We start from the raw sequence: 26,980 nt of genomic DNA, 5'->3' as shown, positions 1-26,980 counted from the left end.
ACAATTTTGCTGGATAAAGTAAAATAGACAGTGGTAGGAATCAAAATTTGTTATAGGTCGGGTATGTAGGTGTCGTATCTGTCAATGTGCTCGGGGATTTTTTCGCAGCAATTGCTTCCGAATATGGCCAGCTTCATTTATGAATCCGCGGTGTAAGTGAAGAACAGAGTGTCACCTTCTGCAATTCCCGTTGTCTCCTACGAATTCATCCATCCATGTTCAGTGAAGATACGTTTTGTCCACTCTACCAGTTTTACACGCCATATGTCTCCAACTGTATTGCCGAGGACGGCCTTTCGCGGAAAATCACCGGTGATGTGTCCGTTCAACTCCTTTTGGATATTGAGCATTTTAAATGGATTACCCGTGACTTTGTGGATGAAGCAACAACGGAACTTAGCTTCTGGCATGAATCCGTCCGGGGGCGCCTGCCTCTCGTCGATGTGTCTAGTCTATTTTCTCTGGAAATCGTTTTTTCCTGTTTGCTACTAAAAAGGACGATAATAACATTGCAATAGGCTTGCAATGTGTGATCAAATGGTAGATCAGCACATCGATTTTCTTACTGCTACTCAGAGGTTTATTACATATATAGAGCACACATTCTCTTGGAGGTCGCCAAATGAAGATCGACTTTATAGCTCCTTTGATTCATAGGGTAGGAAAAGTATAAGAATATGAAAAAGTATAGGATTGAAATGTCATGGCTACTTGAATCCTGAGGTGCTTACATGCATTCTACTCCTGGACATAAACCAAATTCTCTTTGCAACATCCGGTGCGTGAAATGTACAATAGCTACAAGCCTACAACTATGTTTTATCATTTTCCTCACCAGGCTTGCCATGCATCAGAAATTTGAACCATTTGCTGTTTGCATTTAGTGTAGGTTCCTTATCAAATGGAATAGTTTCCCCTTGGAGGTCATAATCTAATCCAGTGTTCCAAGAGACAACTGGAAGCTGCTCCCAATACCTCCTTGCCATTTCCTCAACTTCTAAAAACACCTTCTGCAGTAGCATAAGACAAGATACATAGGACATAAATTTTCGAAGGAAAATAAATTGTAGTTCAGTTTCTCACCTCCTTGTCTGAGAGAAATAAACCAGGAGCATTCTCAGGGTCTGCTATGCTGTAATTAAGTAGCAAAGTATATTTAAGGAGTTCATCAAGCTGGCACTACTACGTTGTTTTCAAACTGCTGTTGAGAACAGAACAAGTCCAATACACTACGAAGTACAGAAATATTCAACTTGATCAGCACAACCTTCACCTAATCGTTTAGGTTTAGGAAGTCACTTACTGACAGGAGACGACCTCGACTAATGTTGGAGACGACCTCGACGTTGCGTCCTCTTGGTCAGGTCAGGTCCTGCCGCCCTCCCGCCTCTTTTGGGAGGGCCGTACGTCGACGTGTACCTCCCTAGAGTTTCTGTCGTTCTAGGTTTCCTGCTATGGTTGCTGCGCGCTTTGGTGACCTTGTGCCCCTTTGCCACGCCTTTGTTGGCCGGTGGTTGGGCAAGGCGGGTGCTTGTAGTGTGTTAGTTTGGGTGTGCGTTGTAAGCCGGAAGGCACCATTTGTTCGGTTTTCGGTCCGGTTTCCCTCATAAACTGAACCATGGTTTTCTCTTGTAAGCTTAATACAATGACGCGCAGCTCTCCTGCGGGTTCTCGAAAAAAGAGTAGTTGAATACAGTATTATTTCTTTCCAAAGAAAAAAAAGGGCATCATCTTATTACCCTATGATTGGCTGCACAACAAGGTTTAAATCAGGGTTCCCGGTCCTATTGCAGTGAGACAGAGGAAAAAGCTTTCACGGCTACAATATGATATCACAGAAGCTATAATATATGTCACAATTTACCATACAACATGCATTTTTTTAATTTTAAGTATCAGCTATATGTAATCAATATGTAATAAAAATTACTGTGATGCTGCGATCAGAAATTTGCGACTGATATAAGTTAAGAGCATTTAGAGTTTCATTAATACTTCTTTGCATACTCCTTAAATTGAACTTAATCACAACAAATATGAGAACGGACAAGAGTATAGAAAAACACTCATCTTTAGAAATTCAAAGGTAATTGATACATCTAGAGAAAGAAGGATCTTCATTGCAACCAGTCATCATGTATCTTCTGTTGGTCCCAGCTATCCTAACTTGCGCACTGTATAGAAAAATCTTGTGTACATTCCCTTGAAGAAGAGCTCCTTCTTTAATATATGTCATTTCCTGATGATTTGGTGCTCAGTATATTGCTATTCATTGTTGGTATAATCTCCAACAGTGCTGTTAGAATTTTCTGTGAAATGGCAATGGACTTGCTAAGTCTACTTGTGCACCAAAAGCTAGACCCATAACATGATAACTAACTTAGCATGGAACAAGAAGATCCAGAGCTTCTGTCCTAGATTTATGGTGTAGAGTATGCAACTGAATGACATCAACAATTGATGCGAAGCAGACTATTCAGTAGGGGTGACAACAGGGATATTCCCCAATTGGTACAGCTTTCCACCCCCAATCCTAGTTAACAAACAGCCAGAGTTTTCTCACCGCCCCAACCGGGGATTTAGTGAGGTTCGGAATAGCTACCCTCTTCATACTTAGTCCTTATAAATATTAAAGAGTCTCGACAGAACAGTGTTCGGAATACACACTTCCATAAAAATACCCAAGACATTCTAGCTTGCAAAGAAAGTTCAGTGCTCAAACTCATGCTTTCTTCTCACTGATTATGAGGTCATTATTAGTCTGTTCATCTAGCCTTAGTATGACGCAAGCACGTATGCTGGGACCAACCTGTTTGCAGAGGCAACGAATTACTTCAATTAAGAATAAGTAAAAAGCTTCTAATTATTTTAGTTAATAATGATGGCCAGGCATAAATATTTGATTGTTCCTTACGCTGTTTCAAGTTTGTTGTCCTGTCCATGAGATCAAATTTCAGAAGGAATGCTCTCAGCCCCTGAAATGTAGTCGAAGGAAATCTTAGACCTGATTTGAAACACTGAAATTGTACAGCTATTGATAACAACAGACAGTAAAAATTTAAAGAAATCAATTTCTTTATTACCTCAATTCTTGTAAGAAGTCCACCTGTATTCCACTCATAAATTTTAACCTCAATTGGCTCGTCAAGTTGCATAACCTGTCTACTCCAAGACACATGAATCATTGTATCAGTAGTATCTCATGCTTTTCATATCCGCACACTGAGCAACATCAGGATCAGAATATGTCAAATTGAAATGAACATTGTGGGACAAAACCTGACTGGCTCGGTGCAATGCGAGGCGTCGGAAGAGCCGCCTCGCGGACAGCAGGGGCCGGTCGGTCAGCGTGCGCCTGAGCACCTCCGCGAACACCACCGTGCCGGTTGCCACCAGCGTCCTGGCCCCGCGCTTCTGCTCATCCACGGCGGAGGCCCCCACGACACCCACGCTCCCCCGGCCGAGGTGGAGCTGCTTCAACACCTCCAGTGGGGAGCTCGGCGCGGCAACGCGGGAGGAGCTCCTTGGTGAGGAGCGTAGCGAGTTGGGCATCGATGCCGGAGACAACAAACCGATGGCATAACCTCCCGGCTCTGGATCGTAGTGCCCTCCGACGCGTTCCGTGTCCTTGCAGCCGGAGCTGAGGAGACGAACGAAGCCGGCGGAGAGAGCGGCGTCGACATGAGCGGACCTGGCGGTGGCATCGGGTCGGGCCCTGGCTAGGGTACGAACCCACGCGCCGTTGTTCCATGCCTTTGAGTCGTGTAACCTCGGGTCACCGCAGACCTCAAATCATCCTCGCCTCTCGGCCCTCTCCTCTGATTGGTCGAACCTGCCTATGCCCTTGAGTCGCGCCATCGCGTGCCCGTGACACGCGGGAGTGGCGGATTTGCAAGGCATAGGAGTGGCCCTTGAGCCCCCGCGGTGGCGCGCTCAAACCCACCGCTGCTAAACGTTGGAGGGCCGGCTCGGCGGGGCAGAGGTGCGGCGACCCAGTCCTTCTCCCTCTGCTCTGCGAACAAAACGCCGCCGCCGTCACCGCAATTCCGGCCAGCTCAAATCTCTTCCTAAGCTGCTGCTCGCCGGCACGACACGGCACGGCGTCAGCCTCTTCCGTCGTGGAGCCTCGAATCGGTCGCCGGCGCGGCGTCCTCGGCCTCCTCACGTGCTTCTGCTTGGCAGCACGACACGGCACGACGTCGTCCACCGCGAAGGCTCACCTCGGTCGCTGGCGCGCCTGGCTTGGCCACCTCGCGCGGCTCTTCGATTTGGTGGTGGTGGGCTGGTGACCAGAGGCGTTGCTGCTGATGCAGCCATGGAGAAAGACCTGGCCTAAGAAAAAGGTTGGAGCTGCTTAGCCATGGAAAATTGGTGGGGATGAAGATTGGAGAGAAATAAGAAGAAGACTCCAGACAAACCACGTGTTGGGAGATAGTCTCAATAAAACCAAATTTCAACACGTTGACAGTTAGTAGGAAGACAAAATTAAAAGTTTCGACCCACACATCCATCCTGGCCCACCACCTCCTCATGCATGTTCAGCTACGGACACACCATCACCTCTAAAGTTTAAGAAGGAAAACACACAGGTGCATAGACGTGTCACCACCGTATGAAACTCTAGACCCATCCAAAAATTGCAAATCAGCACCAAAACTGTACACAGAAGAAACACACCAGAAATTAACCACCCAGAAACCTACCTGTCAGCACACTGTTAATCCAAAAAATAATTCAAAATTAGGAGAAAACAGATGTTTGTTCACCTTTAGTATAGTAGTTATATGCAAGATGTCTATTCTGTCCATCACGAGCTCAGCGGTTAATGCAAACAAAAAGAAGGTCCTAGATGGGCTCGCCCTCAACCGCGACAAGTTAATCTAAACATTGATGCACATTTCTAAGCTGACAGATATGAGGGAGCTAGGGGAGCTGTTTTGTGTGATTTTCAAGCAGGCTTCATTGCAGGTTCCTCGGCTATACGGGATCAGCACAATGGCAGAGGTTGAAGCTATGAAGGATGGCCTTTCTTTGGCGAATAGACTAGGTTGTAATGTGAGCATTGCAGAATCTGATTCACTGGAGAATATAGAGGCCTATGGTGGCAATGATACTTGGCATACAGAGTCAGTAACCAAGTAACCATTTATGCTGACTGGATGTTTCTATCTTTGGCTATATTGGATGGGTTAGTTTTAAACACATTTCGAGGGAAGCAAACAAAGCGACTCACGAGTTAGCTAGAGCGTGTGTTTTAGATAAAGTGTCTTGTAATTGGGACAATGATCCCCTAACTTTCTTTTAAACTCTTTGATAAACGATGTAACCTTTATTGGTGACCACTACAGGAATGGATGCATACGCCGACGGCCAGCTGCCCTCGGCGTAGCCACGCCTGGCCCTCGGCATAGGCTACGCCGACGGCAGCCCTCGCCGTATGGCGTCGGCGTTTAGGTCCCTCGGCATAGACAATATTACCGTCGGCGTAGCCCGGCCCTCGGCGTAGCATGCTACGCCGACAGCAAAACCGTCGGCATACAAATTTTAAAAATTTGAATTTTCATTTTTCCAAAAAAAATTCAAAAAAAAAATTCGAAAAAATAATAATTTTTTTATATGCCGAGGGCTTTGCCGTCGGCATAGAGTTTTAAAATTTTTCAAAATTTAATTTTTTTACACCATTTTTTTTCTTTTTTTTACTTGTTTATCTTTTACCCATACACTTTTAACTCTAAGTACACTTAATCCTAGGTCAAATTACAATCATGGTTAAACTTCCCAGCCGGTCACCCATCCTCACACTACTCCAACCTCAGCACGCTTAACTTCTTGGTTCCATTCGGATGAGCTCTTAGAGAATTGACACCTTACTAGTCTATCAACCCTATTAACCCTTGCACCGTGATATCACAACTCTTTATTTTTGAATTCCAAAAAATTACTTAAGTAAACAACAATGAATATATAAGTAACAATGAATAATAATATTGAATTCAAATAATAATAAAATAATTTTATTTTTTGGTTTTTTCTATTTAATATGGAATAATTAATATCTTTAAATCGAAAAACTAAAATTCCACAAATAATATGTCTAAATCGATCAGAAAAATGAGAGGAACCTAAATATAACATCCATATCATCATTTGAACCTAAAAATTAGAGTAATCCAAATATGACGTCCAGCTTGCCATCTGGCCAAAACGGCCCCCTCGGGAGATGCGAAATGGCCGTACCGGACGCGCTGGTGCACCATTCGCCAACATGCTAAACGGAAAAAAATTAGCACATAAAGTGATGTGTTATAGACCTAAAAAAAAATTCGCGGAATTTATTGAGCGACGAAAAGTGTACCCCTAGTTCAAATCCGGTCAGTTTTCAGCGGATTCGGCGGGACACCGCAGGAAGCCGCAGGGATTTCCAGATAGCTAGCACGTACATATGACATGTGATATGTGGTGCGGAGGCGGTGTCCTACTACTACGCGGAGGTCTTGCGCAATACAAAAATACGTCTCATGTAGCTGGTTCACAAAAAAAACCCGTTTTGGCACCCCGAAAATGAAAAAACCATCGGCCATGGTTCGGATTGGAAATCCGCTTCCGGGGCATTGCTTCCCATCCCAGGGACCACGCACGTGCCAAATATGGCCTCGTTCCGACAAACTATGCGGTGTCACGGACCGTTTCCTTCTCATTTCCCCTAAAAGTCATAGAACTCCGAACTTGATAGCCCTGTTTGTGAAGGGTGTTCCAAAATAACTGCCGTATCCCAATTTCGTCTTTTGGTGTGGTTACTAGGACACATAAAATGACGCTATGCGGCTCCGCGGGATTTTCTGACTTCGTTTAAATCGCCATCTGGCCAAAACGGGAACCCGATGACATATAAGAAAGTGTTTGAATTGTTACTATATTAACATGATATACATGATTCAAATATGCATGATTTTGACATAAACGGACAGAGGATGTTTTTCTGAACATTTTGATACCTTATACGCATTTTTCTGACATCATATGAATTAGTTATGATTTTTACAAAATTAGACAAATTTGACAAATAGTCTACGCCGAGGGTGGCCGTCGGCGTAGCCCTGTCTACGCCTAGGGCCAAACATATGCCGAGGGCTGCCCTCGGCATAGACTTCGCTACACCGACGGCAACGATACGCTGAGGGTGAGACTCGCTGGCTGGCCGTGCCGGGCCATACGCCGACAACCCCGACATTTGGCCGTCGGCGTATGCCACGGTCCTCGGCGTACGTCGCCATTCCTGTAGTGGACCGATAAAGCTCAAAGTAATTAACAACTCAGTAAACTCATACAATTATTTAGTATAGTTTCTCTGTACAATTTCTTTTTGAGCACACCCACTCTGAACAATTTGAGATCAGCGGCCGAGAATAAACCCATCCCCTAGGTCCATAAATATACCCGTGAGATCGAGGAGACACGCGAGATCAAGGAGGCGAGATCCACAAACGAAAACTTGGTTCTCATGTCTCCTTGTGGCGGCGCGCGCCCGGCTGGTGACAAAATACGTCGGCGTGGATGCTGGTGACCGATTCTTCATGTGCTGGAGGACGCAAGGACCGTTGGCTGCAACCAATGACTCTCTGTCGAGATGGCCTTCCGGCGCGGGATACGCTCCTTCTCCAACGATCCCTACGCTAACACCGGAAGATACCTGTCTGAGAAGACAATCATCGCCGTGCTGCCACGTACCCTCGACGGCGTCGCCATCTACATGTTCATGATGTTCGAAAACAACCACCACACACGCAACCAAGGGCTTCGAGCACAATCACTGCCTAATTCATGGCGTCAATAAGCGTCGCCGCGCCGACCGATCACAGGACGTCGCCTCCAAGCTAGAGGGGGGCCAAGCCGTCGTAGTCCACCCAAAAGGCCCCGCCGTACGAGGAGATAGCTCGTCATCATCAACAGCGGATTTGCCGCGCACGGAACCAGTTGCCAGATTGAACAGGGACGCTGCTCCTCAAGTTTTCCTTGCTACACAATACGACTCTGTTTGGCAATTGACATGTTCATGCGATGGAGAACTTTTGGTTCCGTGCAACTCTGATCCATGTGAACAGCCCCAACTCTGAAGAACATATATGTACTCTCTCGTAGTGAAAGTTGACTCTCCGGCGCGTGCTCTCAGCAACGCCAACACCCCGCGCTACCTAACTGGATCGAGTTCGTCCCCGGTGGCGGCAACTCCGATGGTGGAAACAGCAAGGACAACCAGGGCCTTTCTGTCTTGTACAGTTTTCCCTCTACTCAAATGAAATGGCAGAGCTCCTGTCTTTAACCGTCAACAAAAAACAGGGCCTTTGGTTGCCAAAGCAACGGCAAGCACATTGCGGAAAGTGGCGGCGGTATCGCCGGCCGTGGCAGGCATGGTGCGTGGCGGAAACGATGCAACCAGGCACCAAAGATGTGCAAGCGCGAGGTTCCCTCCATGGTTCGAAACAAAGCAAGAGTAAGATTGAACTTAAGGATGTGGAAATCTCAGCTCGCTTTCTCACTTTTAACCTGTGTCTATATAAGCCCGCTGTTTGACTACTAGTACATGATTGGTGGCAACGTTGTAGATGGCGAGCTAGCACGCGTGTTTGAAGGGAGAATGAGAGATAGACTGACACATTGTTATTTGAGATAAACTGTACCGCTGAATTCTACATTGTACTGTAGATGTGAATCTCCTTCATGAAGTTACTACTACTCGCTGATAGCTGGGTTCTGAAGGAGCGCTTTGTTCCTAAATTTGCTCATAAATCTTTCGGTCGTGAGTCTGCAGCCTAAGTGACTTTTCAGCAAATGTGCATGAGTTTCTTATATACAGGAAATTTGCGACGCAGAAGAAAGATTTGTAGGAAAAAAGTAATGAAATATCAATGTGTAAATGATGTCAGAATTTACAAAAATCAGTAGTCCATCTGAACAAAACATTTCAACTTTTAGAAGATTAATGAATCTTTCCTCTCACAATGTTTTCAAGAATAATCTAATAATTTCTTTCACTTAGTAAAACGCTTTAGAAAAAACACAATTAAAATGCTTCGATGTAAGTCAAATTCTTTTAAAATTTATTAGGTGAGGTAAAAATTATGGACATGTGAGTCAAAATGCACCGAATCAGAAGGATATTTATTGTTAAGAACGTGTGATCAGAGCCATCGCTGATTTTCTAGCCTCCATGCTCTTTGCGTGGCTTGGAGGGAAGCTCCTCAAATGACCGTCGCCAGGGCTGCTACCGCCGACAAATATGTTGTCATGTTGGCTTGGCCCGTCGACCTATCCTTGCTATTTTGTTTTCCTTCTTAATGTGGATAGCTTGCGAGCGACTAGGTTTCGACATATCGCCACTACGCATCAGTGCGTCCGGTTGTTGCCTCCCAACTCCCAACACCGTAGTCGAGTTGCATTAACGCATTCGATCACCATGGTGTACAACTAGCATCAAGAAATAAGTGATATCAACTAGAGATATTTTTTTATCGAATAAAACCTAATTAAAATTTTACCCGATGCAACGCACGAGCACTTTTGCTAGTAACAATATGAAGCAGGAACTTAGAGTCCTAAGAATGAGAAAATATATGTCTCTCTTGTCTTCTAAAAACTTGCACCAACATAACCAGTTAGTCAATACAAATTTCCACTAAACCATGACATGAATTATCAAACGGTGAGAGTTGTTCTTTCTTTAGAATAAAGTTTTACTAGGGAGGTACTCCATCCAGCAAGGCGTGTATGGAAAAAAGTCTTGAATATCGCCATACGCGCCGGAAATTTCATTGTAATACTTTGGATATATGCTACCGATGACTTCAAGCTTGGAAGTGCTCAAATGGTACGCCAATCCCCTTCTCATGCCAATACTTAGGAAGACGATTTCTTTGAAAGGATGGAGTCCAAGGAGCGAAGCGCCATTGTGGTTGCCTGCGTCAATCATATCTTCCGTGTCTAGGGCATCATCATCGGAGTTCCATTCAGAATCGTGGTCTACTATTGTAGATTCATTGTCGTTGTAAATAGTGATACGCTTATCTTCATTGTAGTTTACATCGTGCAAGATCCATGGTCCATAAGCTTGTCGGCGGTAGTTGAAACGTGTCAGCGGTACTTGAAGGTCTATATCATGCTCCAACATCCATTCGGCATATCCATCAAGCGATTCTTCAAGGACCCATACTTGAAGCCGGCCGCTTGAATTTCTATGCATTAGTACATAGTACACTCCCTTCTTGGACTTCCCTAGATAGCAATCTTGGCTTCCGGCGGATTGAAGAATATTGGACGGTTTAATTACCTTGTATGTACACTATCTAATAACGATAACCTGCAGGGAAGCATGTCATTTGCAAACACGTGAGTGAATAGTGTAAAGCATATCATTTGCAAACACGTTAGTGAATCGTGTAAACGACCGAAGGTGGAACGACCAGCAAGGATCTAATAATTATAATCAAACAGTGTGTATGTAGCTACCCCTACCCCTAAACTATGTCTTATGAAGTCAAGCATGCATGAATTAAGAAAAGTGGTTTTTGGTTTTCAAGCATGAAAATTTCAAAAACCCTCCCAAGAGCTACATATTGGAGTGACTAAGAAGGATAGATGCTTAATTTTTCATATTCATGTTTTAAACTTGATTAAATCATGGTCAAACCTAGAATTTGACCAAGATTCAAATGGGCATAAAAATTCAAAAAAAAAATGAAAAACCAATGCACATAGTCATCTTATGTCATCTAGTAAGCATTCAATTAAGTTGATAAACAATGTCTAGACATATTCAAACCAGAAAATTCATGTATCAAGCTACGTACCTGGTAACAAAATATTGTTCCCCATGCACGTAAAGTGCACCACGTCAATATACTGCACGGCGCGCATCGCATAAGTAGATTGGTGTCAATTCGGCAATAGTCCCTGCTAGCGGCCCTTGACGTATGAAGGTCTTTTCCTCCCATCGTCCATGCACCGACGAGAAGACCCACATTAGGTATGAGGAAGGTGGCCATTCGGACTCTAGCATCATTGGCTTAATCTGTCTCGTTTCAAGCTTGATAGAATTTAAGCGAGGTATCAAGAACACTTGGTAGTGGGGTGACGTGGTGGGATCGAACACGAGGTAGTCGTCCTCGATGAGGCACTCCATCTCGAGGCTTGGTGGCGGCCGCGGAGGTAGAGGCGCCTCCCACCCCGTGACCGGGTTAGCCACGGAGTCGTAAAGCAAAAGGAGACCGTTGCAATGATCCACCACGCTGCAGGCAATCCTGTCCCTGACCCCGAGGCCTTCCCGTGGTGGACGGCAGAAGAACTCGGAGTATCTCAGCTCCCTGAACTCGATGAAGATACCGGCCAATGAAAGCGGGAGGAGATCGGCGCGCAGTATGCAGCGAGCGTCGATGATGTCCCGCCACGCCTTGCAGACGCACCGGGAAGTGGCGATGCCGCGTGGAGGGAGACGGGCGAGGACGCCGGCCAGCGCGTCGTCGGGCACCAGCCGCGTCATGTCGCCCTGCTGCTCCATGCATGGATGGGTGGATCGATCTTTGACGCCGCACGCTACGTGTTCCGTTGATTCGTTTGCAAGCTGGTTATTGGGCGTGTGGACCCTGGGCTCTTGTAGCGGATACATCCGCGAATCGATGGATTTCCCCAGAAGCAAAGACGACTTTCAGTAATCGAAAAGAATACGGATCCGATCGAATCCCCGTCTTGTTCAGGTCCTCGATCGATCTGCATCCTTTTTAATTACATCTCCTCTGTAATAAATCTCGTTGCAACAGCGCCGGCATAGGCATCCAATGGCTCAGGTGGGGGCGCAGCTGCTACCTGACGATATCATCGCTTGCGTCCTCCGCCATCTGGCGCCGCGAAGCCTCGCCGCGGCCCGTTGCGTCTGCAGAAGCGGGTGCGCTATCATCGACGACCACCGGCTGCTGCGGACGGATCTCCTCCCCCCCGAGCTCTACGGGATCCTCCTGGAGGACCTCGATCTCTCCGGCTCCGCTAAAGTTCTTCGCATGCCCGTTCACGAGGCGCAAAATCGCCGCCGCGGATTTTTCTTACGTTGATATGGAATTTCAGCGTCGGCTGCAAATAGAGGATCACTGCAACGGCCTTCTCTGTCTTCGGGACTATGACCAGGAGATCCAAGATGACGACGACAAGCTGGTGGTTAATCCCGCAACCCGGCTGTGGGCACGTCTGCCCCCGCCCCCATGCACCGCGATGGAGTTCTTCGTCGACCAGATGTGCCTCGTCTTTGACCCCACCGTATCGCCGCACTACGAGGTGCTTCTTGTCCACCGTGTTCCTTGCTGGGCTGGTAGCATGCCATTGTTCACCTCCACCAAGGAAGCGGAGTGGCCACCTTCTCCGTACGCAGTACCCGTCTTCTCTTCAAAGACATGGACATGGGAGGAGAGGATGTTTGTCCGGAGAGGGGAGCCTGCAGGGACCAATGCCGACATGCATTCGGATTTGGTACGGGCAGGGCCGGCTCTGAATTTTCAGAGGCCCCAGGGCGAACTTTATGAATGGGCCCTATAGTTATAGTGGAGGAAAATAATCGATTTCATACACAAAATTATTGTCCATCTATGTCCCCATGTTTCTCATGGTCTCAACAATTCTCATGGTTATAGCGGAGGAAAATAATCCGTGCATGTTAGAAACGTATAGGAAAACGAAGAGGCGTCCGGACTCTGGAGAACGATCGAACGAGCAGCTGTGTGTGTCGTGCGTGTACATTGGGATGAGACAGATGATTGGCTCCTGGAGAGGCGTTGCTTTTATATTCCCATTGAATAGATGGGCCTATAATGGTTTTTTCTTATACAAATACCTATGTACTAAAGTTCTTGCTATGGGCCCCTAGTTTGGCTGAGCCCCGGGCCGTCGCACCCGCTGCCCTGGGCCAGAGCCGGCCCTGGGTACGGGATCACTTTCACCGCTATGTCGCCTATTGGAAAGGGGCGGTTTACGTCCATTGCCAAAACGACTCCATGATGCGGTATATATCCATTCACCCCTTAAACATGCGTGGTCACTTTTAAATAGGATGTGATCCTTCTCTTTTAATTTTCTCGTCGTGCTATATCTAGGAAAATCGAAGGAGGGCGTGGTCACTTTTAAAATGGACGAGTCTACTCGTCTTTATCTAGGAAAATCGAAGGAGGGCGTGTATTGCGCTTTAATTTCTGAAGATAGGCGGCGCCAACTTCAGGTCTGGTTTCTTACTGAATCATGCGGCAAAATGGAGCGGGGGTTGAAGATTGACATCAGCCTTCTACAAGTGATGGCGAGATTTTCTCGGGTCTCTGATTTTTTTCGATAAAGGATGCTTTATTAGTTGGAAAATGCTGTGGATCACCCGGACGATGGGCTCGCTAGCATCGTCCGCCTCCTACGGGCGACGCGTGTCCTTCCACGCGTAGGCATATCGATTGAGTCCCACAACACCTTATCTCCTCCGGGACATCTCTTCTCTGCTCATCTCTTTTCCCCTTTCGGTTTTGTTGCCCACCACGCCGGCACAAATCCTCCCCACTTCCCATCCATGGCCGTGGAGAGCACGGTGTACCTGGTCCGCTGGTGCCGGCCGCTCCCGTTCTGGCGACCCAACCATTCCTCGCGCGCCCAGGCCTGGTCCGGCAAAGCGGCAGCGGCGGAGGTCGCGGCTCCGGAGGGCGGCGCCGACGAGGCGGAGGGAGGCACCACGACGAGCTCACCCAGATCTTATGCGCGAGGTCGTTGTGGCGGACCTAGTCACCCGCGAATGCTTCAAGGCCGGCATGGGGTTGCTGCAAGGGGCCAGCGCCGGAGCTGCAAAGGGCAGACGCCATAGCTGCAACCGGTCACCGCCAATGCTACAAGGACTGTCGTCCATGGCCGTTGGTACAAGTAGCCGTCGCTGTGCTACATCAGGCTGCCGCCGCTGCTACATGCGACTGCCGGCGTAGCTACATCAAGCCGTCGCCGTTGCTACATAAGGCTGCTGGCGTGCTACATGCGGCCGCGGTCGTTGCTAGTTGCTACATGCCGGCGCCGCCTTTGCTACGTCAGGTCGCCAGCGTGCTACATGGAGCCGCCGCCGTTGCTACATGTAGGAGTAGCCGTTGCTGCTTCCAGTTGGCGCCGTTGCTACGCCAGGTCGCCGCCGTGCTACATGGAGCTGCCGCCATTGCTACAAGCCGGAGTCGCCGTTGCTGTTTCCCGTCAGCACCGTTGCTACTCCCCGTCGGCGGCTGGTGATGCTACGAGCGGGCGGCGCTACCAAGGAGTCGCCGACGGTGATGCTCGCAAGTGCGTATGTGCCACCAGGGCGGGGTGGGGCGTGCGGAGATGGCCCTGGAATATTCCCTCGTTGGTTACATTTACTTTTTCTTCTTTCTTTTCCTTGAAGCGTTGACCACGGATGGATCGGCATCGTACGGTTGGGGACCCGGGGGATCCGGGATTTTGATCCCCCGGGGGACGCTCAGCAGGCCCCTTATTAGTTTTGGGAAAGCAATTACATCCAGCCTCTGCATAACCAGGATGCACACAGCCGTTCAAAAAGTCCGTAACCAAAAAAAAATAAAAAGATATAAAAAACTAGGCGAAATACATATCGGAACGATGAATCATAAATCGCCTATGGTGTGGGTAGTGCTGCAATCCGTAGACTATGCTGCCACCCATGTAGGGAAAAAGTATCCCTCGCCGTAGCCTCCAACCGTGTACAGACCTCCATAAATAGGTCTCGGTTCTCCATCCGCTGAAGAGGTAACCACAAACGGAGAATACCTGTACATCTGTAGATGACCTGCAACAAAGAACAATTTTTATCGTTAAAAATCTTGTCATTTCTACTTAGCCAGAGTGCCCGGATAATCTGCTAGCGCCCCCACCGTAAGAAGCAACTTAAACCTTGAATCGATACCGTGGAGCCAGCTTGCCAAAGACATTGGCTACACTAGTCGGGGGATACAGGGTAGATGCGACTTGGATGACTGACCAAATAGATCTCGCAAAATGGCACTGGAAAAAAAGGTGTTTAATAGTTTCGTCTTGTTGACAAAAAACACACCTAGCACTTCCATGCCAATTCCGCTTGACAAGATTATCTTTGGTAAGAATAACTCTGCGACGAAGATACCATCCGAATTTTTTTATTTTTAATGGTATTTTCATCTTCCAGATTTTCTTATTATTATCAACCGGTATATCAGAATGAAGAATCGCATTGTATAAAGATTTGACTGAGAAAGTGCCATCTACATGAAGATTCCATCTAAATTCATCCGGTTCAGTTGATAATTGAATATCTCCCAACCGTTGAATTAAATCATTCCATGCCAAAAGCCTTTGTCCAAGTAAAACCCGTCTGAACGTCACATTCGGAGGTGAGGTAGCCATTACTGTGGCAATGGTATCACCTTTGCGACGAACAATACTATACAAGGCAGGATACTGCTCTCTCAAGGAAGCATTGTCTAACCAAACATCTTCCCAGAAGCGTATCTGTTCTCCATTCTTAATAGAGAAAGTACCATGGCGAAAGAAAACATTCTTAGTCGCCATGAGACCAGCCCAGAAGTGGGAATCCCCAGGTTTCCAAACCACTTGGGATAGCGCCTTCGAGCCAATATACTTTCTACGAAGAATAGTTTGCCAAATCTCATCCTCAGTAAGAAGCTTAAAAAGCCATTTACCTAGCAGAGCTGAGTTCTTGACCTCTAGGTCATGAACTCCCAGTCCGCCTTGATCTTTGGGACTACAGACTACACTCCATTTAACCAGTCGATATTTCTTTTTCTCGCTGTCCCCTTGCCAAAAGAATCTGGATCGATAATAATCGAGTTTATGCAGAATTCCTTTTGGCAGCAGGAAGAATGATAACATATACAGTACCATATTTGTCAGTACTGAATTAATGAGAACCAATCTCCCTCCGAGGGACAGCAATTTACCCTTCCAACTACTAAGGCGTTTTTGTAATCTTTCTTCCACAATTTTCCATTCAGCAATTGTAAGTCTCCGATAATGAATCGGAATACCCAAATAGCGAATAGGAAATTGGCCTTGCCCATAACCAAACAACTCTGTATATAGAGTCATATCGTTTTGGGCATCACCAAAACAGAACAATTCACTTTTATGGAAATTGATTTTCAATCCCGACAACTGCTCAAAAGCCGCCAAAATTAATTTGAGGTTACGAGCTTTTTCGGGATCATGATCCATAAAAAGAATTGTATCGTCGGCATATTGAAGGATAGATAAACCCCCTTCAACCAAATGTGGGATCACACCTTCAATCTGACCATCAGACTTAGCCCGCTCTATGAGTATTGCCAACATATCCTCTACGATGTTAAACAACATCGGTGATAACGGATCCCCTTGGCGTAACCCTTTTCGTGTTTGGAAATAGTGGCCGGTGTCATCATTAACCCGGATAGCCACACTACCTCCATACACAAAATCGTATATTAGAGCGCGCCACTCTGGAGAAAACCTTTCATCCTAAGTGTCTGCTGTAGAAAAGACCACTTGACCTTGTCATACGCCTTTTCGAAATCTAATTTTAAAATAACCCCATTTAATTTCTTAGAATGCATCTCATGTACCGTCTCATGCAACACTGCCACTCCATCAAGGATATTCCTTCCTTGCATAAAAGCGGTCTGTGATGGTTGAACGACATGATCCGCAACCGTATTAAGTCTAATGGTGGCCACTTTCGTGAAAATCTTGAAACTGACGTTTAATAGACAGATAGGTCTATATTGCTGAATCCTTTCTTCCTCATTAACCTTCGGTAACAAAATTACTTCACCAAAATTTAGACGAAATAATTCTAGTTGTCCTGTGTGAAGATCACTGAACAAATCTAGAAGGTCCGATTTAATAGTATCCCAAAAAGTTTGATAAAACTCCGCTGGAAAACCATCTGGACCCGGTGCTTTATTACATTCCATTTGGAAGATCGCCTCTGATGATGATGAAAATGCCGGACCGTGGATCTTACATGACGGTAACTGTGATGAACATGCAAAGGAAGCACTAGTGGAAGATAACTCTGAATGGGACTTTGACAATGGTATTATCGTTGAGACTGAAGGTAATAAGGTTGAACGTGTCTATAGGAAAAATTATTTTCTTGGATTTCATCCTCATAAAGAGATTGTATTCTTGTGGGTTTCAGAGGCAAGAGCAGTTGCTTATGATTTTAATAGCTCTAAAGTACAAGATCTCGGCCAACTAACTCGTATAGAGTACTTACCAGAATGTTTTCCATACACACCATGTTGTACAAGAGAGTTATTTGAAAATAATTAAGTGTACAACTAATTTCAATCTTATCTTTGTTTCATTTGTATGTGCTTTTGTGTGCATCCAAATGCCTAATGCACATGCCAGGCATATGCAAACCATCGGCCCATGTCCTAGGCATCTATATTTGTACGCTAAGAACAATGGTTAATTATGAAAGAATCGACTGCTACGTTGTCTGCCTGCTTCAGGATATTAGTGTCTTTGAATAGTCTTTACTATTATACGGGGATTGGTGGTGTTGGTAAGCTAAAAAAAAAAGGGCTAAATTTTTGTCCGTAAAAAAAAAACCGGAACTCCCTGTGCCAGGCCAATCTATTGTTGCTTCCGTCTGCTCGCCACGGAGGAAAGGAAAACAGAGTCCTTAGTCCTGGTTTGAGATTATTTTCCTGCCAATCTTCATCTATAAATAAAAACCTAGGAAAACCAACTATGTCATGATCGATGTCCCCGCCATGAAGCCGAACAACTACTTCAGATCCTTTTCCTTTGCCGTCGAGTTGGTCGAGAAATACGTGATCAAGGAGCCAGGTTGTGTCCTCGAGACGAGGTGGCGATCTACATGATTAGAGAGCCATGTTGTGTCGTCAAGACGAGATGGCAATTAGCGCCCGCCTCCATGGCCGTCCCACTCCGCCCCAAGATTCTCGGCATCCTATCTCCATGGTCGCCGCTCTAACTCCATGGCCAAAAGAGCATCGGAGTTTAACGACCCCACGTAGTGGAGGACTGCAGCCTAGCCGTTCTTCTTCTACCATGGTACGGGTCCTGTGGTGGCCGGTGACGAGGACCTACGTTGGTCGATTCCACTGTTTGGTTTTGCTGCTCGAGATCGCAAGACCTCCCCTACAAAATGTTGGTTTGCTTGTGCCGCACTGCCGATGTCCATAGCTTCACCGCCGAGAAATGTTTGAGTACTTGCACTCTTAGGTCACTCTCTATCTGGTCCGTTCAATTTTATTGGAATACGAGCCACTCTAATCGGATGAGCATCATTATGGCAGTAGGCCGCGCAGACAGGAGGTTGATTAGAGCAAGTACAATAAGGTCCAGTGAGCTAGCCAGGAACGGAGACAAGGGGAGACGGGGGGGGGGGCAGTCCCCCCTATGCTCATGATTTTTCTTTGAACACAAGCCATGACAACTTTTTATTTATGTGATTTTAGCTACTTTTGTCACCCTCATACTAAGATTGCCCTCCTTATACTTAATTCATGGCTCCGTTTCCTTAGTTTGAGGAGACAGAAGGAAAGTGGGCTCTTATACAATAGCCAGCTCTAGCGCGTGCTACTAGACACTATATGAGACTAAAAGGTGGGACATGTATTGTAAAAGTACTGCACTTTTATAGCTTACTATGGTACATGCTAGCTATAAGTTAACTATAGATGATGTGGCAAACTGTTATAGCCGGCTGCTGGCTACATTATTGTTTTTGCTCTTAGGAGACTTGATTCCTAGACCTTTTGCGCGGTGGAGATAAGAGCATCTCCAACGGGGCGACACATTTCGGACACCCAAAAGTGGTCGCGAGCGTCCGCTTGCGTCGCCCCACGGACATATTTTGTCCGCGCGTCCGTTTGCGTCTGGGGTGCTCCCACCGGGGCAGCCCATTTTTAGATTTGCAGCATATTTGAAAGCATGGAAATTAGTACATTTGAAAGCATAAAAACTATACAAAGTAGTTCTACAAGCCTAGACTAGTTGCTGCCTGACGGGCTGGCCCCGTCGTTGCGTCGCTCCCTCGCCTGCTTCTCCGCCGCCTCCCGTGCGGCCGCTAGGGCTCGGTGCGCTGCCGCGCCCTCTAGCAAGCACTGCCGCAGCCTCGCGTTGGTGGTGTCGTCCTTGAGCGTCTCGAAGGACTCGACTATAGCCCTCTGCTCCGCCGCCCTCTCCTCCGGGGTAGGCGCATCAGGATCATCGGAAGATCATGATATGTCGAAGTCCTCTGCGGCTGTGGTGGCTGCCAGCCTAAGTTGTTCCATCTCGGCGTCGAACGCCGCGTGGGCCGCCCGCTCCTCCTCTGCTTCCTTCTCCGCTTCATCCAAGGCCTTGGCGTCCCTGACAGAGTCGAGGAGGTCATCCGTGCTATCGTCGTCGGATCTCGAGGCCGGGGGAGGTGGAGTGGGAGGTGGAGGTGGAGGCGCGGCAGCGTGGCCGCGGCCGGCGCTGCTCATGGTGGCTCCGGTGGAGGCTGAGCGGCAGTGGCACTACGGTGGAGGTTGTGCGGCGGCTAGGGTTTTGTGGGGAGGAGATGAGATGCTCGCGCCCCTGTTTATATAGATCGGAGGCAGGGCGACGGCCGCGGCACGCGTGGCAACACCATTACTTCGTGCGTAGAGGTAGGCGATGGCCGCGCGCCACGTGAGGTATCGCCATTTACTCGGCCTGCCGAAGCGACGCCTCAGTGCCAGTACTGGCGGAGAAGACGCATCGACGCTGGGTCACTGCCAGGCGGGCCAGACGAAACATCCGCCAGACGCGAGCGGACACTTTGCGCGTCCGCGCAGCATCCGCAGAGACGCATCCGAGGCGCATATTTGTGCCAGGTTTGCGTCGCTGCAGATGGACCGGTCACTTTACGTCGCCCCGCTGAAGATGGTACCAGACGCATTTTTCTGCCCCGTTGAAGATGTCCTAATGAAAACGGACAAAATTGCACGGAAAGCCACTGTATACTCTGCAGCTGCCCCAACCGCTCTCTTTCTCTCGGCCCCTCTTTCCAGAAAAATACTTGGACGCATCGACTCTTCTCTTTTGTTGTTTGTCAGTAACGTGAGGAACATAATTACTTCAAGAGCTATGAGGAACACAATTCTGGTTAAAATAGGAATGGAAGGAGCAAGTATTTGTTCTTATGAGATTCTACTGGCCTATAAATTCTGGTTAAGTGAGGAACACAATTATGGTTAAAATAGTAACATGAGTGCCACTAAACCCCACTTTGAGGTTGGGTGGTTAGGTGGGTGGTTGTACCCTCAGCCCACCAGAGTTCAAACCCCAGGTTTGACATCTGTGTGTCTCATAAAGGCGAAATATTCATTCAGTGGGAGGCGACGTTCCCATCGATAGTGAGGCGCCTGTGGTGACTTCGCTAATTTCAAGATCCAATCTACCGGCTCAATATTTCGGAGGTGCTCATAGGGGTAGGGTGTGCGTGGGTGCGTTCATAGGGGTGAGTGTATGCGCGTGTATGTGAGCGCATACGTTTGTACTGTGTTTCTCAAAAAAAAAAACCACACTCAGCGAAGGGCCACGCTAGAGATATCAGCATCATCTATGTCGCCGGTGCTTGAGATTTCTTGGTAAACATCTAGCACCCCTCGCAGGTTTCGGCAATCTCCTTGGCGTCTTCCATAGCAGTTAACCAATAGAACCCTTCTTCGAAAAGCCTTGGTTGTGATCGCTCGATAACTTGCATGATGACCGCAAATCCCTTTGTGTATGTCTTTGAGGATAGTTTGCCCTTCCATGGGTGTGACGTACCGCTGAAGTATGCTGGTGATGCTCCTTATATATATATATCGTGCTTCGACCTAGTTGTCTGGTAACTCTTTGTTCTGTAGATACTCTAAGTATGGCTGCATCCATGTGACTTCCACCATCATGACTTCCTTTGTCCCTTCTACAGCGGTGTTGTCTACCTCCATATCTTCGGGTGCGGCCATAGCCCAAGTGTTCTTTTTCCCTTTTGCCTTTTCAACTTTGGACTTCTCTGCCTCTAATGGTTTCTTCTCCTTGATAGAGCGCTCCTTGATCTCTTCCCAGAATACTCCGGGTGGAACTGGTAAGTACTGCGATCCAATGTTTGCAAGCATGCCAACCACCTCATTGCTTGATCTACTGATGTGCGAGGCTTCGCAGCCGTCAAACAATCCTTCGATATTGTTGTACATATATCTTTGCTTATGTCATCACATTGATTCATGACTTGCCTGCTAGCTTGGAGTCGTCGAAGATCTTGAGACGAGTCGCACCGCACACGTTTGTCATATGCATGCCGTGTAACAAGGCCTCGTATTCTACTTCGTCGTTGGATGCGTTTGAAAAGATCATCCATAGAACATATCGTATCTTGTCTCCTTGTGGTGATATCAACACCACACCAGCTCCTGCGCCTTCCAAACGTTTGGATCCATCGAAGTACATTGTCCAAGCACTAGATAGATCTGGTGGTCCTGTCTTCTGGAGCTCCATCCATTCTGCCTGAATTCGGGAAGTACTTGGGACTTGATGGCCTTGCGCTTCTCGTATGTGATGTGCCGAGGGGAAATCTCGATTCCCCAAAGGGAGACACCTCCCGTTGCCTCTAGTTTATTCAGTATATTTGACAGGAGTGCTTCGTTGACAACTACAACCGGATGCTCCGAAAAGTAGTGGTGCAATTTCCTTATTGTCCTGAACATTTTGTATGCTATCTTCTGGTATTGTGGGTACCCCTGCTTGGAGGGCGACAACACCTCACTCGGGAAATACACGAGTCATTGGACCCCATGGACTTTTCGTTCCTCTGGTCGTTCCACTACCATGGCTGCAGTCACCACCTGGTTTGCGGCTGCGATGTAAAGATACAATATCTCATTTTCCTTGGGTGCAATCGGTACCGGTGGCGCGGAAAGTAACCGCTTCAGATCTTCAAAATCTCGATTTGCCTCGTCAGTCCACTCGAATTTCTCAGACTTTTTCATCAAAGCATCAAACGGAAACGCCTTCTCACCCAACCGATCGATGAATCGACTCAAGGCTACGGCTCGTCCTGCTAGATGTCGGATGTTCCTTAAGTTTGTTGGATTCTTCATTGTGAGTATAGCTTGATTTTTTTAGGATTTGCTTCAATTTCTCTTGCTGAAACCAAGAATCCGAGGAGTTGCCATGCTGGGACACCAAAGGAACACGTGTTCAGGTTGATTTTAAGGCGGAACCTATCGAGGTTGTCGAACGTTTCGCGTAGATCGTCGACTAATGAAGCTCGTTGCCGTGTGGTAATGACCACGTCAACGATACTACAAGAAAAAATTTCCATAGAGACATTTTACTAGAGACACTTCCTACTTTGCCTCATTAAAAATCACATTAAGACACTTTGCATATTTTAGTGGCACTTTTTGAGGCACTTCAGAAATAGTCTCAAATGCAGGGACATTAGTTGAGACATTTCTGTAAGGTATTGCAGTTTTCATATATAGACAACTTATGAGACACTCCAAAAGTGTCACAGATAAGTTATCAAGAGGCAATCCATGATACACTTCATTGTATGTCTTTACTTTTCCTCTAGAGGCAATGTTTGAGGTATTTTGCGTGTTCTCTAGAGACATTTGTTCTATGTTTGGGTCATGGTGGGCAATACTAATTACAAATTTGTTCCAAGTATCAGCATATATTTGTGAAAGGGTGAGATGGTTAATGGATTAAGTCTTAATCATTAAGGTTATGAGTTCGAGTATTGCTTTTCACATTGTTTCTTCACATTTATTTATACTAGAGACACAATACAATGCCTCTTCTATGTCTTCTAAATGTAAAGACATTATTACTATTGTCCTTAGCACGTAGAGACACCGCCCGTAGTGACACTTTTGAGACAATATGGAAAGTGCATCTATAACTACGTAAGAGCAATTTAAGTGTCTCTACTGGACCAAAATAGTTTCTCTACATGCCAACTCTCTTGTAGTATAACTTATATGTTTTTCCTGATCTGTTCTCCCAGACGCTTATGCATCATCCGTTGGTAGGTAGCACCCACGTTTTTCAACCCGAAGGGCATTGTCTGGTAGCAGTATAAATCGTAGGGTGTGATGAACGCTGTTTTGTCCAGGTCTTCTTCCTTCAACCTAATCTGATGATACCGAGAGTATGCGTCCAAGAAGGAAAGACAGTCGCACCCGGCTGTTGCATCGATTATCTGGTCGATTCGTTGGGGAAAGTGATCCTTTTGGCATTGTTTATTGAGATCTGTGAAATCAACGCACACACACTCTTCATTAGTATTTTTCTTTGGGACGAACACTGGGTTGGCCATCCAAGTTGTATCCACAATCTCGCGGATGAACTTGGCGTCCTGCAGTCGATGAAGTTGTTTTAATATTGCCTTGCGCTTCGGCTCTGAGAAGCGTCGAAGTGACTGTGTGACTAGTATTGCTCCAAGATATATGTTTAGTGCGTGCTCTGCGAGTTCCTTGGGGACGCCTGGCATGTCCGCAGGATGCCAAGCAAACGTTTCCCAGCGCTCACGTAAGAACTCGACGAGTGCACTTACCTGTGTGGCACCGAGGCTTATGGCCACAGACGTTGTCTTCGTCGAGTCAGAAGGGTGAATTTGTACTTTCTTCGTGTCCTTCTCTCTATCGAACGGTTGATCGGGTAAAGCCCGACGTACGTCTGGGGATACCTCATGATTGACTATGCTCTGGATTTGTAAGAATTCTGTGCGCATCTCGAAGGTTTGTGATATTTTATGGAACTCCCTATTGCATGCATCGGAGCGAGCAAAGTTTCCTTCGATAGTGATAACTCCGTTGGGCCCTGGCATCTTCAAGAGGAGGTACGTTGATGCATGTAAAATGCATACATGAACTTTATCCTTTATCATATTGAATTCCCACATATTTGCAAGTTTGCAACATATATGATGATAATACCATATTTTACATTGATTTATGGGGATTTACCAATGATCCTCTTTATTTGGGTTATAACACTGCAGAACAGGAAAACCCTGTTTTGTGTATTTTACATTTTCAGAGACCTATACGGAGTCAAATTGATCTGGGATTTTTGGAGCGTCACATTTTCATCGGGAGAAGAACCCTGGTCCCTGGAAGCTCACCTGGAGAGGCATGAGGGCCGGAAGAGGCCAGGTGGCGCGCCCAGTAAGGGAGGGCGTGCCACCCACCTCTGTTCGGCCGTCGATCATCTGATTGCCATGATTATTTTGCGAACCGACGTATTTTGCCCAAAAAAACTATTATATATATGACCCCGGAGAGTTCTCGCGAGGAGAGCGCCACACAAACACAGAAACGCGAAAACAAAGGCTGTTGCAGAAAAGATTGGAGAGGGAAACTCCGCCTGGATCACCGCCGGAGGGATCTCCACCTTCTCCAACGTCTTCATCATCATCACCATGACCAAGAGGGAGTAGTCCACCTCTAGACTACAGGTTTGTGGCAGTAGTTTGATCTATTTCTCTCATGTTATTCATAGTTCTTAGTGCCATATGAGCTTCCTATCATGATTATGGTCATATTTGGAACACCTATGTGGTGGATCCTTATTCTATGATATTGTTTTATGAGATATGATCATATTATATTGCGAGATGTATTGATAGATGCATATTATGTACCCCGTTCTTAAGTATTTGTTCTGGTCAAACATATGTAAAAGAGCGTGTGTGAGATGATGTGTCTATTAGATGGAGTAGCATGGTTTTAGTGATTGGATAGTGACAATATGTTCAAGATCTATTATGGCTTTGCCTTTCTTTTGCCACCTCACTAGGGATAAAGTGAATGCATGTGATATGTTCATCACGTTACAGTAGTGGTGATCTTGTTTGTTCAAGGTAGCATATCTGATATTCAAACTTCATGTCAAAGTACTTATTTCTATGCTCTGTTAATTCTGAATACAAGATTGATGAAGTTTATTTCTTGTGGAGAATAAGAGGGATGTGTTGCATCATCTCTATGTTAGGACGTGATGCCCATATTAATTCTGATCTTACAAATACTATTATCTGCACTTCATATCTCATTGACTGATGAATTGTTATTTGTCCACCACAACTGATGAGGACATCCCTACCACACTCCCACCTCCGTCATTGCCAAATGAAGATGAACCTGCTGTGAAGCTCAAGTCCAATGATGTTAGGATTGGACCTATTACAAGAGCTTGTGCGAAGCTACTTAAACAACAGGTGAACTTGTTCCTAAACTATACTTTGATTGATCAGAACTTTATACTACCTAAGTCCAATTACTTATGTATCATCAGGTATGAAGAGGAGACAAGCATCGCACGAGGAGGAGAGGAGCAGCTGGACGTGAAGATGGACGAGGAGCTGGACAAGGAGCTGGACATGAAGATATCTCATGGACGTGCGAGAGAGGAGCGGGAGGCATGCGCGAGAGGAGAAGACGAAGTCTAGACCGGCCGCCACGCCAGCGCGCCTGGTCCCTGGCCTGGTCTAACCGGGCGGCACGCCGGAACCGGCCCGGCGCCAACCGGGCGCTACGCTGACTGCAACCGGGCGGGGTACTGAGCCACACGTCCCGCCACCCGGTCGTCATCCGGTCCCTGGCCCGGTCCAGACCGGACCGGCCGGTCCCAGGCCCGGTCGACCGGCCCCCAGACCGGCCGTGTCCGAGTCTGTCTCGACCAGATCTATTCTGGGTCGGTTATTTTTGTATCTTTTCGACCAGAGGTCGTCCCGGACGCCTATATAAGTGCCCAGGACGCCCCCTAGCTGCTTTAGACCACGTTTAAGATAAACCCTAGTTCTTAGTTGTTTGCTCTGCAAAACTATTGAATTCCCTACACCATATTGCTTGATATTGTGTAGATCCTGATAAAGTCTTGTGTGATCTGCTGTTCCATTGGGAATTAGACGGTTACAACTTACCACTTCATGGTCGGCAGCTACGTGCGCAAGTGTGTGGAGTTGCGAATATCTTGCAGGGTTGAGAACTGTTGCATTGGCGACATGGACAAATCGAGAGATCTCGTTGCGTCATACAAGTTATCATCCACTTCATCCAAGTTACCTCCGCTGCTATCACCCCGTGATCATCATCACAACCGTTGCTTACTGAGAAGATCGGGCCACCCCTTATCATCTTGGTATCAGATTCTCGGGTTCCCTCGGTAAGCCATCCACAATCCACCCCATAGTTGGGTTGTGAGTGTTTCCTATCCAGAAAAAGGCAAAAAAAATTAGGGTTAGGGTTTGCCATAGCTTTAGATTGCACTAATTTCAAGTTTTAGTTTCTTTTCGTAGTTGTTTTTTCGAATCTTTTCTTGCATCTAGTATTGTTAGGGTTTCAGTCTCTATTATCGTCTAGTGTCAGTTTTGTTACTCCGAGTCCACATAGCGTACAGTGTGCCTGTTCCCAACCATAGACACAGCCTATCGATATAAAGTGACTAGGAACTTCCCCAGGAGAGACTAGTTTTACCGCTCGACAGGCTGCTCATTAGGGTTTTGGTGCTTTGCATATCTTGTTGACCGTGTTATCAAGGAGTTGTGTCTTAAAAAAACAGAAAAATTGAAAAGATACAAAAAGAGCTACATAGCTGCGTTACAAAAAGAAAATACAAAAAGAAAAGTGAAGTGCTAGAAGAATCATGTGAAGGCCTAAGCTGAATGCTACTAATGAGACCGTCACTGCAATGCAAGATCAAATGACGGATATTGTCAACACCCGGATTTTTAAGTCCGAATGCCTATTATGTCATACATCGCAATCCCAGGAATATTGTTGTTGCGAGGCATAATAGTTAAGTATCACAGTCATCATTCATTACAAACCATAATGTCTTACAACTTGGAATCACATGATCCATATTACACAAATAGTTGATCTATTGATCAACGAACAAACACAAGTTCATAGCGGAAGCGTAA

General features: G+C 46.6%; 1 pseudogene; it reads right to left on the bottom strand.

The window, feature by feature from the left end:
• Positions 1-812: 812 nt before the first annotated feature.
• LOC124697005 lies at positions 813-11,551 on the bottom strand (annotated as a pseudogene).
• Positions 11,552-26,980: the final 15,429 nt, after the last annotated feature.

Source organism: Lolium rigidum, chromosome 3 (genome assembly GCF_022539505.1).
Source record: "Lolium rigidum isolate FL_2022 chromosome 3, APGP_CSIRO_Lrig_0.1, whole genome shotgun sequence".
Lineage (NCBI taxonomy): Eukaryota > Viridiplantae > Streptophyta > Magnoliopsida > Poales > Poaceae > Lolium > Lolium rigidum.
This window is presented reverse-complemented; position numbering and strand designations above follow the sequence as displayed.